We start from the raw sequence: 14,918 nt of genomic DNA, 5'->3' as shown, positions 1-14,918 counted from the left end.
AATTGCGATTCAACGGGGAATATAGCATCAAGATTTACACAGCAACTATTTTTAACTCTTATTTGTATATAGTAAAGGCAGTGTAAATTATTCTTATGTATATAAACGTTCATTCACTTTAGCAAAATAACTTCAATTTCACAACAAAATAGTTTGCTATTAAAAACTAACAGGCATAAAACATTTATGCACATTGAAATAGTCTGAAATAATTAAACAAGCTAGTGTAGCTTCATTTCAATCAATTCAATTCACTAACAATAATAATGGGATGCAATAAACCTTTACATTGTATGTAATGAAATAATTACATAATAATAAATAAAAATATATATATAGATTAATAGATAATTTTAAAGAAAAAATACTTTTGTTTTTTATAAAAATTAATGTCGTTTAATATTAAAACTATTACGGCAGGATATTTTAACATTATTTTTTTAAAAAAAGAATCCTTCGAGCCGGATTTGAACCAGCGACCTATGGATTACAATCGTTAACATTCTACAGTCCACCGCTCTACCAACTGAGCTATCGAAGGTGTGACGTGAGAATGAACTTACAAGATCAGTATGTGAGAAAATGCACAAATTTAATTAGTTATTGTGAAATTGATTAATATACGGTAGAATAGCAGCTTGGTAAATAGTCGGAATCAACTAAATTTAATTATATGAATCTATAAATAGCTCGCACGTGTGCGCATCATACGCCAAGTGAAATCAAAATATGAAAGTCCGCAATCCGCATTGCTCAAAATTAATAAGTAAGAGCCGAAGCGGTCCAGTGGTTAGAACGCATGCATCTTAACCGATGATTGCGGGTTCTAATCCAGGCAAGCACCACTGAATTTTTATGTGCTTAATTTGTGTTATCTCGTACTCGGCGGTGAAGGAAAACATCGTGAGGAAACCTGCATGTGTCTAATTTCAACGAAATTCTGCCAGCATTGGAGCTGCGTGGTATAAGCTCCAAAACGTTCTCCTCAAACGTAGAGGAGGGCTTAGCCCAGCAGTGGAAAATTTACAGGCTGTTAATGTACCTAATGTAAAGTAATGTGAATTAAAAATGCCATCATCATCTGTTAATAAGATTAAAAGTGCATTCGAGTTGAGAACTCACTCGATTCCATTAATCCAATTCCAACAATTTTTCAGTGCAAAATAACCTTTGAAAGTCGCTGAAGTTTTTTAGACTACGTTGTATTCTTCTCACGTAGTTACAAAGTAAAGTCGAGTTCACAGTAAGGTAATTATTGCATTTCTTATGTAATTACCTCGACACCAAACAATGAATAAGACACCAACAATTATTATAATAAAGCGAGATCACCTCGGATAAGATAAAATTGATCGTCTGAAAAAGGTCAAACGGAATGTGACAAACACACGCTAAGGAAAGAAAATAACGTGCTCAGTACATGGTTTTTGTAGACCACATGTGCCCTGTATGTTTGTGTTACGAGTATTAAGGTGCTAGCCCATCAAATTTATAGCCTAGCTATACAACCTCTTTTTATTGTAAGAACGTATACTGAAATTCGCGATCTGATACTTGGTGGTAGGACTTTGTCTAAGCCCGTCTGGGTAGGTACCACCCATTCATCATATATTCTGCCGCCTAATAGCAGTACTCTGTATTGTTATGCTCCGGTTAAAGAGCCAGAGAGGTGAGTGAGCCAGTGTAATCACAGGCACAATGGTCATAACATTTTAGTTCCCAAGGTTGGTGGTGCATAGGTGATATAAGGAATGGGGCGTTGGCAACCACTTACCATCAGGTGGCCCATATGCTCGTCCGCCAACCAATGCCATATAAAAGAGACAATATTTTCATCAATATACAATGGCTTTACACTATTATTACTCCGCAACTTTGCGAACTAAGCCGTCCTATCCCTTGTGTCTATAATTACACGTGTTCACACACACTTTGAACCAGTCGATGCGCATTATTTATGTGTCCTTGTACTTATTCATAGCCTGACCAGAATCGTATATAAGTGGACTACACTTTATATTCGTCGTCAGACTGTAAATATTTTAACTAATTTATCAGATGAAGTTATATATTCAGTGTGACAAATATGTTTGTCTTTTATGCATTTTAACTTACCTGATTCTTAAGGTCCGTTTAGGACACCCAACACAAAACATCTTAGAATCGGCAAACATTTGAAAGCAGCGTTTGTATCGAAGGCATGGAAACTTCTTTGAGCGTTATAATAGGAAATTCTCTTTTAAGATCAACATACCAAATAGCTGGGGCTGAAATGTTTTTTACGCGTATTGTTTTGCTTAGGCAAGTTAGCTTCTGCTTATCTTTATATTTAGTGGACACCCAGTTTAAGTATATGAGCGTTATGTCCCGGCGTGAAGAGAATTTTTGTACAGTTTTTGTTGACATTTGCCACCAGTACTTACCCTTCACATTGGTCACCGTTTTTGTATATTACGCTGTGTCTTGTTATTCTGTTGTATATGGCGCGTGAAGAGAATACGCTCTTTGGAAAAAACGTCTCTGTTAAAGTAATGATAATTCTTATAGGACCTAAATAAACTTAAACCTAGCGTATCTTTAATATAGTTTAAAAAAATATAGAAGACACAATCGTTGTATAAATGTATAATTCTATACATGTGTAAATATATTAATCGATCTATTACTTTGATCGGAGATTATCACTTATTATTAAGGTCAAGGCAGTTAAACACAAGTTCAGGAAAAAGATTTGGCAGATGTTAGTAATGCGACTATTAAGTGTTCTTTTAAACGAATTGGATTCCACCTTCATAAGGATTAGTAGAGGCAGTGTGAGTGTTGCTATTATAGATGAACCATTCTATCATTTAACCCAAAAACCATTAGACGGCTCCTATGACACCGACAGTTTGTGGTAATGCTCTATGCCACTTCGCCGCAAGTGACACGACGAGAAAACTCGATAAATATAACATCGTTTATAGAATAAGAATATGTAGCATAAAGTTTGTCGACCTTAAAACGTTTTTATTGATAGTTTGAAATCGTTTTAAGCAAGAAGCAATATAGTCATATATTTGATTGTTATAGAAATCACACTTAATTTAAATTAAACATCTTTACAATATTGACAAAATTGTATAATTATAAGGTAAAATTTGATTTTATTCCAACTGTTTGCATATGTGCAATAATAAATCCGCAGGCGCTTACTATCTTTATATACATGCTAGCTGTTGCGCGCACGCTTCGCTGGACGTTTTAAAATTTATTTATAATAATTATTATTATTATTATAAATGGAAGCTATACTTTTTTTTTATTTTGAATATATTTGTTGAACATATAAGATCATAGAACAAAGAGTCATAAAACGAAATTCATGACGAAATTCGACAAAAAAATTGAGTGTACAGACAGACTACAAATTTATACAGTAGTATAGACATAGATGGATATAAATACATAGCCTATCATTTGCGAAATCACATGTTCTTACTGTATGCCAGTTTTTTTTAAGATCGTATAGACCGTTCTTGAGTTATAGCGGGACATACAGACAGAAAGACAAAAAATTCAAAAATGGTAAAACTGATGTCAGTGAGTCATGAAACGAATATTAATGACGAAATTCGACAAAAAAATAGAGTGTACAGATAGACTACAGATTTATGTAGTGGTATAGAGTATGGATTAAACAAATATTATGCACGTGTATGTAAAGGAACTCCTGATAAACGATTGAACCGATTTCAATAAAGTATATATATATATATATATACTTATATAAAGAAAAATATAACATTTTGATTTTAATATTGTGCTTGGGTTTCTTATTATAAAATTTATGCGAGTAAAAATAATCTTCAAAAAAAAGGTAAAGTTTATTATTTCGAACAAAAATCTTTTAATTTGAATTTCAGATTTGTCCCTTCACATCTGAATTTTAGATTCGTCACTTTACATTCGACTTTCTAAAGTTATTCGAATCGAAACATCAAAATAAGGTTCAATCTACAATTTCAGAAAAAGTTGATCATGATATACTCAAATATTTACCGTTTAATATAGCCTATTAATTTTATTATTCACTAGTTTTCGGTCGCGTCTTCGTTCGCATTTTAGAGCTTGGTTGTCGGGATATATTCACACTTTAGCTTTATACATTATTGCCTATGTGCTATTCTGATGTATTAGTTATATTATTGTAAATTCATTAAAATCCATCCATGTTTTTTGCGTGAAAGAGTAACAAACATCTATTTATACAAATATTCTCCTATTTATATTAGTAATAAGGATATATTAATATAATTGTATATATCGATATTATATACAAGAATTATTAATATCAGTAAGGAAATAAAGATAACATTAAAATTAAATTGAATTATTTATTGTTCTTGTTTATATAAATGTTCTTTTAATCCGAACAGTGATGTGTTATAAACTACAATAATAATATATGAAGTGAGACTAATACATACCAGTAGAAAGTAAGTTTTCCGAACCGATATGACTTGGGAAACCTCAAGAAAAGAGCCTATACATTTTTAAAGGCTAGCAACACACCTGCAAGCCCCCGGTATTGCAGATATCCATGGGCGGTAATCACTTTCGTCTGTCAGTTATACCATGAACAACATATACGTGTACCACGTGGATTCATAAAAGATGATCGTGAGTTCTAATCTGGCCAAGTGAATATAACTCTCGTGCTAGATACATTGTGAGGAACGACGGAAACATTGTGAGGAAATCTGTATGACAAATATGTTACAACTAATAAATAATCTGCAATATAAAAACGTGAAGGAATCTCCGAGCCTTCTCCTTTGCCAGACTAAAACATTTCGCTTATTTATATTTTCTAAGTGCAAGAATATGTATCAAGGAAATTGTACTGGCCACTTTGCACGTTGAAACAAACGGAACGAATACAAAATAGGTCGAGTCCAAAGGAACGGGTTGTACAGAGAAGACCTATTTCATTACGTCTCATATCATTATATTGCATCAAAGAGCATACTAGTAGGAACGACTAGTTCGCCTCAATAGAATTTGAAATATAAGCTATCTTACTAAAATAAGGTTTTATATTTCTTACAATAATATAATGCTTGTACTATAGACCAGAATTTGTATACTTAAAGATACTTTGAAGATTTAAGAATGACGGTTGTCAGATGTAAGACGGCAACTGTAGGAGATAAAATTATTCGCAAATCAAAATGTCTTTTGTTAAAGCACACCGCACGCGTCTTGGGTCTTTTTTCAACATTTGTTGTTTATTGTCTTTGATGTTGTATGTTTTAGTTATTACGTATGTTATAGGTATTTCGGTTGATAGGGTGGCTAAGTCAGTGTCATTAAAGGTGTTCGGCTGTACGTAACTTATTATACATAACTTAACGTATTTTATTCAATATAGAAACATTAGACTTGGTTTTTGATTGTCGAATTGAACACTACCATCGGCTCGGAAAAGAAAATGCATTGATCTGAGAAAAAAAAGCGCAAGAAACTCAGCGGGTTTTTATTTAAGTATTTAAAAATGAAGCAACATTAGTGTGCTATATAGATATGATATTACATAATTAATACAAAAAATATAGATAAATAGCTTTACGACCTCGGTTTTGCGAGCGTGTTTTTTTTTTAACTTAAATTTGTATATCCTATATATATAATCCATCAAACCCAAGTTCATATCGACGAATTTAAAAAAAATAGCTTATAGATAGAATCTTGCTTACTTCAGACCAAATTTCATCAAAATCGGTCCAACGGCTTACCCGTATAACCTTAACAGAAAAACGAACTGAGATACTTTCGCGTTTATTATATTATATTATGTTCATATGTAATATTATAGCGTAAAGTATTCTAAATGAGCAATGTATATAAAAATGATATATATTATCAATATACGGTGCATTTCATTTGAGTAAAAAGTTACTATGCATTTTCTTGCCGGTTTATCTCTATTGGAACTCCGTATGAACATTCCGAACCGGTAGTTTCTTTAGATTCAATTTAATTAAATACGACAATTCAAAATTATATCAAAGAGTTTACTTGAATAAATAATATTTTGATAACCGCGAAAACTGGTAGTAATCAATTAAGTATCTTAGCTTATAACTGAACGGAACTCGGAATCCGAACACACATTGTTTAATACATTACAAGACGCAATTCATTGCCAATGCGCGGACGTTTGGAAGACACGATTCGTCACACGCGGTACAGAAAGTACACTATGAAAAGGACAAATTGAATCTACCTTAAACTCTTATAGGAACTTCTGTACAAGTTATTAATTAATCCTTGTATTAATATCTTCAATATAATAAAAGACTATTAGTATTATTTAAATAATACAATTCTGCGTTGGTTATCCACATAAATAATTTGAGAAACTTTGAATACAATTTAATTTTAAAGATTTTATCAGTAAATAATGAATGAATTTATCTTTTTAATATTTGTTAACAGTTATTTGTGTAAACGGTTTCCGCTTATCACCATCACCGTCATGCGGCAGCGTGGCCGAGCGGTCTAAGGCGCTGGTTTTAGGCACCAGTCCGAAAGGGCGTGGGTTCGAATCCCACCGCTGTCAAATTTATTTTTTAATAGTTATCCTATAAATTTGCGTAACGTTGTGGTTTTAATAAAACCAAAATACTTAATAACATTTATAAAACATAAAATTAAAAGTAAAAGCCACTTTAAAAAAACAAACTTTAGACAAAATTAATAAAATTTTAATTTGTTTTCGTGTATACAGTTTCGCGTGTACGGTGAAGAACTTGCGTAATATGAACGTAACGGTGCTCCTGTGTGCAGTACAAGTAATACAAGCTGACAGTAGTGATTACGAACAATGGACATTGCGCACAGTTGCGATCTTACCGAGCGTACGATTTGACATTTGATAACGTGACAGCTGAAATTTTGTGTGGATAAATGTTTGGTATTCAATCACGCAAGAACATCTAAACGGATCTAGTTGAATTTTTTCACTGAGATAGATTTTAATCGTATACATTTCTTTAAGGCTGACAATTTATGGCAACGAATAAAAAATCAATGACGGGCCGTGGTCGTCACTTACCATAAGGTGAACCTCCGGCTCATTTGCCACATATGTCCTATAAATAAAAAAAAAAAACAAATATATACTCTTTATCCCGGAAAAAGCACGGTTCCTATTGGATAGCATAAAGGGAAGATTGATTCGTTTGCATTCAATATAGTCTGAAACTACTGTACCGATTTAAATAATTCGTTCACTTTTGGAAAGTTAATTTACTCAGAAGTGACATGGGATATATATCATTTCAATAATGTGAAGATTTTAGCCTGAAATAAAGGTATTTGTGAAACAAGTCAGAAGAAAAGGCGCTACCGTGATACTTCATCAGCGTGCATATACATAAAATCTATGTATAATCTTTCTAAGAAAAAGTCCGCGGCACCATATATCTTAACTATATACTGAGAACAGTGAAAAAATCAATAATCAATACGGACATAACTTCGAAAATTTGCGTGCGTGCCGCGGGATCGAAGTTTACGAACAAACAAACAGTCTCAACTTTCAGTAATATACGATTGCTGTTACTTTATATATATAATTTATATATGCCTTATTATTAAAAAATAAAGTTTGAAATGGCACCATCTCAGTTTAGGAGGAAACAAGCTAAATGTTCAGCTAGTATAATATTATACATATATATTGTTAAAGGAGAGGTCAATTATATATAGACAGAGATAAAACCACCTGCCTATATATATTCTTTCCGTAAAAGTAACAATTAAAAAACATAAGAACAAGAAATATAAAGTTAAATAAGTTAAAAGAACTTGAGAAGTTTTTCAGCTTAATTAATTCCAAAAAAACTTTTTATCAACTATAAAATTACTATAATGATAAATGTAATTTCTTCTTTTTTCATCATTTATATAACACTCATTCACAAATTTAAACGTTAATAATTAAAAGTAATATAATTAATATAGCAACAAAAGATGAGGTGTGAAGTAGTTTATTTCGAAGGACTTGACACTTAATTTAGTGAGCAACTTAATGTAGTTTCTATGTCCACTTATGCGCGCTCATGAATCATGAAAATTCACTAATATTTTTTATATGACGCGCCTAAAAAGGTACTACCTCAAAAGAAATAAAATAAAATAATACTTACTACCGAATTCTTATTTACTACATTAAATACTTAGTACATAAATCAAAATATCTGTATTTCTTGTTAATTTTGAGTTTACGTTTAGTATTATTTTTTTAAATAAAACTGTATAATGTCATTAGGCAATGACGTTTTACACATTGTCATTTATGATTTTAAGTAACAGGAACGGCAGGGAATGTTTTTTTTTTATTACAAAGATAATCATATAATTTCAAACTCTTAGGATAAAATGTTTTTAAAATTTAGTGAAAACATTTTGCACATTTATTTAATAAAAACTTCTTTCTACACTATATTTCTGAACATCGAAGTTCTAAATTAACTTTGCACATTGTTGAGTTTGTAATCATTGCGTATTGCGCTTTTTCTAGAATATTACTGACTGATGTAGATAATTTTTTGTTTCAATTTAACTGAAGAGCTAACCCAAAAACGCCAAAGTATTACATCATTCAGCCACGTATCTTTAAAAAAAAACTTAAGATGAACAAATAATATTCAATTATTATTTTTGATTTATAGAACAAAAATATTCAACAAAAATTAACAAAACTTCATTCCTATAACAAACAAAGCAGGCTGTGGTGGTCGTATGTATGAACAGAACAATGATTCATCCACGCATCTCATTATCTACATAGCAACGTATCGAATTTCGGCTATCCCTGATTGGAATAATCCGATTACTGAACAAAATGTCATGAAACCTCATGGAACCGATCATCAACCGTATTTCTGAATTAATCAACTATAGTACACGCATATCTACCTTATACAACAGCTATACATTTATGTATATTGTAAATCGAAATATTGGAATTAATTTTGTTTTAAAGAGGTTTTAATGCACGTGTAACGCGGCCAGATTGAATGACATTTACAATATAGCCTGTGGTGAAACGTGCTGCGGGAACGAAAATGGCGGCAACGTAAAATACATTATATTATTCATTTTGATTTATTGTGATGTGTTTTTATAAATATTGATGTATCGAAACAGAGATCTTTGATATAAAGTGTAGATTTATTTCTATCAATTAAATTGCGACAAAAGCAAACATTAAACAAATAAATAAATATATTTTTAATTGTGTTCCTCTTAATAACCAAATATTTTTTCATGTTGCACATACTCGATATTTTTATATATGATATGATAGACCAGTTGGCTCCTTTGAGAATGGTCGTGGCTGAAATCATTCAAATGTCAACAACTACATAAATAAAGATTATAATATTCACTTTACAAAAAATGTATATATATAAAATAGCTGCATATGTTTTGTGTTGTTACGAAACGAACATTTTCATACATACAATTCGTCCAAACATAATTTTAGAGTAACCGTCATAGTTCCATACAATTTGCTTGAGACATGACACGACATCTAATAATCTTTATTTGTATGACCTCATATAACATATACAACATATAAACGACTGTATACTTATATACTTTATGACAATCAACAAAATTAATAGGTAATTATTTGCGATGTTAAAAATGTCCTAAGGATTAGTTACAATGTTACTAAATGTGTTATTTTTCTGTATAAACAAACACAAGTTTCTCCCTTAGAACATAGTAATCGGGTAACAAACGAGTGGTAAGGTGTAGTAAATAACACAATTTTCACGAAGATATATCGAAGTGGGTGGATATTGGTAAGTATATCTTAACCCTCTCGAAGTCGTAAATTGTCACTTCCTATTGAAAAAAGATAGATAACTGGTACCAGTTTATTGTATTGGGAATATATTTTTGTCGAGTCAAAGGTTCTTATAGTAATAGGCGGTAAGTTACACATTGCTGAATAGGCCTCCTGTCAGGAGTATATTTGGAAGTTATTCCAACACGCTTCTCCGGTGAGACTACCACTATCAGGCAAAGATTGTTCTACTTATACACCTTTGTTATATAGGTGTCACTTACTAAGAACAATTTTACCCGTATTCTTTCCATGGACTATCGCGGTAACGGATTAACTCTGTTTCAAAATCCAACAAGCTCAAAGTGAACAAAACACTAATTTTCACATCGAGCCAAATTCCAATTTTCCGCGGTTCTGTCACTGCAATATCTATTCATGAGCTTTGGGTGACATGTTCCACAAAATTGAAAGTAGATCAGTCATGTATCCTATTACAATAGAATAAGGTCCACTTTCGTATATACTGGATGAAAATAAATCATTGTCTGTCAGTTTTTCGGTGACCGAGTGTGGTGGTATTTTTCCTTTTGACGCTTTACGTCAGTTTACGTTTTCATTCGCTACAAGTTTATTAAGTATTCATAACGCTATGACTATGGAGTTGGTTAAAGCCGCGGAAAATTCATCCTTCTATTAATTTGTGACGAAGTAAACTTCAACGATGATTCTTACCGTCAAGGTGACTTTTGAAATTCAAATATTTTTGTTTTTTTTTTATATTCTTATTAATATACATATAAATTTCAATCATATAATTAAGACTGCATTAATTTTGACATTTAAAAAAAATATCTGTCAGTTTTAAAATAATATTTAAAAAAAGTATTTTAAAATTAGTATTTTAAAAATGGGCAAACATCTAGACACGCGGTAGCGTGTCAGCCAAGTTCTAGTAACAGAACTGGCGAGCAGCACCGTGTGTAATATTACACGAACCATTTGGAGCCACTTTTGACCTCCTCATAACTCAAAAACTATTTGACATAAATGTGTCAAATTTGGCTCATATATTAAGACTAGCGAGATACATATGTGTTCCAAATTTCATAAACGCATCTCAAATGGTTATTTAGACGTTAACTTCTAAAAATCGTCATTTGTATCACTGACTGACCTATAGATCAAAACTATAACCTACTTCCAGGTGACCTAGAAAGTTGAAATTTGGCATGCAGGTAGATAATTAGGCCAATATAAAGGAAAAAATCTGAAACTGGTAATTTTTTATCATTTTATTATAATTTTTCATTTTATTGGGTCTATAGGAACACTTATATACTTAGTTCCTGTAATAACTGTAATAAGAAAAATGATGTAAGAACCAGCAATCAAAACTTATGACAGCCGGTCTTAATGTGGATTTTAAGGTCTTCACGTGAATATATAACAAGTTGAATACCACTCTTAAGTTTTTTAAATCCAAATATTTCCGTTTTATTACTTATTAGTATAGCCGACTTTGGTATTTATTATGTTATTAACTAGCATTTAGTGCACATCAATGGCTGCAAATAATTATACTTAAAAAAATAATAATAATAGGCATTTCGGTACACGTCGCGTGACGTGACGCCAGAGCAGCGGGATAGGAGCGTTGCGATTAAACCTTAAAGCGGACGTGTCTGAGCGAGTGGCAACCGCGCTCATAAGAATTATTTCAATGCCATCCGATGGAAGCTGCCTAGTCTATTCGACTGCATTTTTTTTGTTTGAGTATACTAGTATACAACAACAAAATAGGTTTCGTGAGACTAGTAGAGTATGTATATCGTAACAGGAATGATTTAAGTTGTAATCTAGCGCTACAAACGGGGATCCTTATTGCTTGGAAGAACAGTATCGAGCGAGCATGCTGATGTCAGCAAAGGACTGGTGAATTTGTCCAATGGAAAAATAGAGGAAGTACATTGGGGACGTCGACAACAGCAATAGCGCACGTAAAATAACAATTCAATTTAAACATAATTTAATTTGCGAACTAGAAGTCAAAACCAAGTTACAGATATTAAGTAATGTACATATATGTTCAAAGGAAACAATTCTCTATTTGCTTAGCATATTCTACTACTATACACAAATCACAAGGCCTTCGCCTTCACGGTGCTCTTTTCGACGTAGGCTCCTCTATATTAAGTAAAGAGCAGGCTTACGTTGGCCTCTCTAGAGTTAAAAACTTAGATGGAATACATCTTATCAATTTAGGTCCAAGTCAAATCAAGACACAAGAGAGCTCTATTGTAGAGTACAACCGTCTGCGCACGTTATACCACCCCTACTTGGGCAAATTAAGTATAAACAGAAAACGCGTAAAAATATCCGGACACTGAATGGGCAATTCACTCGAACATTTCAGAGGTACCTACAAGAAAAATAAGAAAGTATAAAAAAAAGACAATTATATCCCGTAAACATAAGAAAATAGAATAGTTTAACAAAAACCATTTGGTATTAATTTTGTTATTAATAAGTACCTAATAATAATTTATATACAAAAAGTAGTGATATCCCATCAAAAACATAAATGTAAAAATGAGAGTCAAGTAAAATATTATGCTATTTACCTTGGTTGTTGTCTTCAACGACAAAAGAAGTGAGATCTAAATTTGTGCCAAGTTAAATAGTCCTTTCTGAAATTTATTTATAACTACATAAAATATCATTTCTTCTTATAACTTGGGGTAATATATTGTTGCCTAAGCTCTGACTTGGCTAGTTCTCATATACGAATTATATTATAGCTTTCGTAAGTTCTAAGCCTGTTACAAATGAATTATAAACACAAATTAAGCACGCAAATACTCAATGGTACTTGTCTGGATATGAACTCGCAATATCTGGTTAAGATTCATGTTTTCTAGTGACTGGACCATCGCAGCTCTTCATGTACGTTAATACTAACTAAGCAATACTGAGCTGTCCTGCATTCTTTTTAGATGTTCTGAGTTATAAATTGTTATTCTAAGCACAAACTACAATTTGTGTTTATAAACATATAAGAACTAGCCAAGTCAGACCCTAGGCAACAATATATTACCCCAAGTTATAAGAAGAAATGATATTTTATGTAGTTATAAATAAATTTCAGAAAGGACTATTTAACTTGGCACAAATTTAGATCTCACTTCTTTTGTCGTTGAAGACAACAACCAAGGTAAATAGCATAATATTTAACTTGACTCTCATTTTTACATTTATGTTTTTGATGGGATATATTTATCAATAGACAAAAAACAGATCAGTTCCTTTTTCCTGCTATATTGGTCGACTGTCTTTTTTCTCGTTTGTTAACCAATGGAAACAAGAGTACAAACGATAAAGGTTTTTGTTTATGTAATTTTCCTTTAACTTAAAGTTATTATGGTTGATTATTGTCTGAATTTCGACCACTGGCCGAACACAAGCTGTTTCAAAATATACATGTTAGTTCGATATATACTCGTGGAAATTGTATACAGTACATTGTTAAAAATATGTATATTTGGAATTACTAATTGGACTACACCCAAAAATTTCCTTATTTCCGTGTTTTCTTAGATAAAATTGCTGTCTCTTATAGTTTTAAAGTTTTCTATCCTATCCTGATCTGTATCAAAACACCGTGCACAGTCTCTAAGAGTTTCAACGAGTAACGTAATTTTGTTTAGTTTGCAGAGTGCAGGTTAAATATATTAAAGATACGAAAGTTTAGTTATTTCGCTAAAGGAAGGATATAATTTGGCGTCTTTGTTCGTTATCAACGTTAATCGTTATTTTATTATAATATTGTATTAAATTTTTTATTATTATTTTTATTTCATATAGAATTGTATTGAAACCTAGCAGACAATTTTACACATGACTTAAATTTATATTTTATATATAGTTAAGGCCTAATTTTCACAATTCTTATGTAAATAATCAAAATTTAAATGATGTATCTCCAAGATATAGTTTCTCAACATAGTGGTGAAAGCAAGTATTGTAATACACTCACAAATCCAACAAGTCTACCTAGTGCTAATATATCTTACCGTAAACCCGAACCCTCTAAAGCTTATGCATATTTTAATATATCCGAAAGTTGTGGTCCGAATTATAAGGTTACAAAAGGAAAATTTATTCAAAATCAACAACTTTATTATAACACTTATCTAGGCTCTTACAAGCACTTAAAAATTATTATTTAACAAATAAGTGTTTCGGAAATAATGATATGATTGGGTTCCCAAATTTACTTTTATAATTTTATAAAAATCATTGAAAAATTTCCAACGACAAACATTTCCTTCCTTCCCCTGGGAATTATTTAGTTGCAATAGCTGTGCTAGAAATTGCGTCATTACCGCTTAGGAGTTAAAATCCCAATGGTCATTTTTACCAATCCGCTTCATCTTAATTTGTGGTATCAATGGATTAATAAAAATATTATGATAAGGATGTAAGATATGTTTAACTATGGAATATTTTATGATTTTATTCGTGGCTCATGAAAACTTTTTACAACTTAAAATTGAGTTTTAGTGATTTGGTGAAATCATAAACAAATTAAGGTTATCCCAATATTTCATCCCAAGAAAAATAATTTATTTGTAGGTAGGTTGGTTACAGGCGTGTTATATTTATAAGTACATTTATTATTTGTAGCTGCATGAGGCAGTGGTGAAGCACCACAGGATTTTGGCGTATGTACGTTATTTGTAATTATAATTCATTTTATGCCTGGCTGTATAAGACATCTTGGTGATAAAGTTGCAAGCTTGCTGGGTAGGTTTCTGGACGCATCATATATTCTACTACCATGAAGCAGTATTTAGTATTGTTGTGTTTTCAAATGAAAGGTGAGTTAGCCGGTGCTACTACAGGTACAAAGTAACATCTTCACCTATGTATATGTTCATCATCAGTTCGCAAGATTGGTAACACATTGGCCATATTAGGAATGGTTATTATTTTATACAACGCTAAATTCTATGAGTGTTATTAAGAACTATCCATCACTTTCACTGTAATCTAAATTTAAATCCAAATA

General features: G+C 31.6%; 2 non-coding genes across 2 annotated transcripts; one reads left to right on the top strand and one right to left on the bottom strand.

The window, feature by feature from the left end:
* Nucleotides 1-452: 452 nt before the first annotated feature.
* On the bottom strand, nt 453-541 carry Trnay-gua. Its single transcript is given in 2 exon segments — nt 453-488; nt 505-541. It is a non-coding gene; the product is annotated as a tRNA-Tyr (tRNA).
* Nucleotides 542-6,524: 5,983 nt separating this feature from the next.
* On the top strand, nt 6,525-6,604 carry Trnal-uag. Its single transcript has one exon. It is a non-coding gene; the product is annotated as a tRNA-Leu (tRNA).
* Nucleotides 6,605-14,918: the final 8,314 nt, after the last annotated feature.

This window comes from Vanessa atalanta, chromosome 1 (assembly GCF_905147765.1).
Source record: "Vanessa atalanta chromosome 1, ilVanAtal1.2, whole genome shotgun sequence".
Lineage (NCBI taxonomy): Eukaryota > Metazoa > Arthropoda > Insecta > Lepidoptera > Nymphalidae > Vanessa > Vanessa atalanta.
Note: the sequence above shows the minus strand (reverse complement) of the source record. Positions and strands in the feature narration are given on the sequence as shown.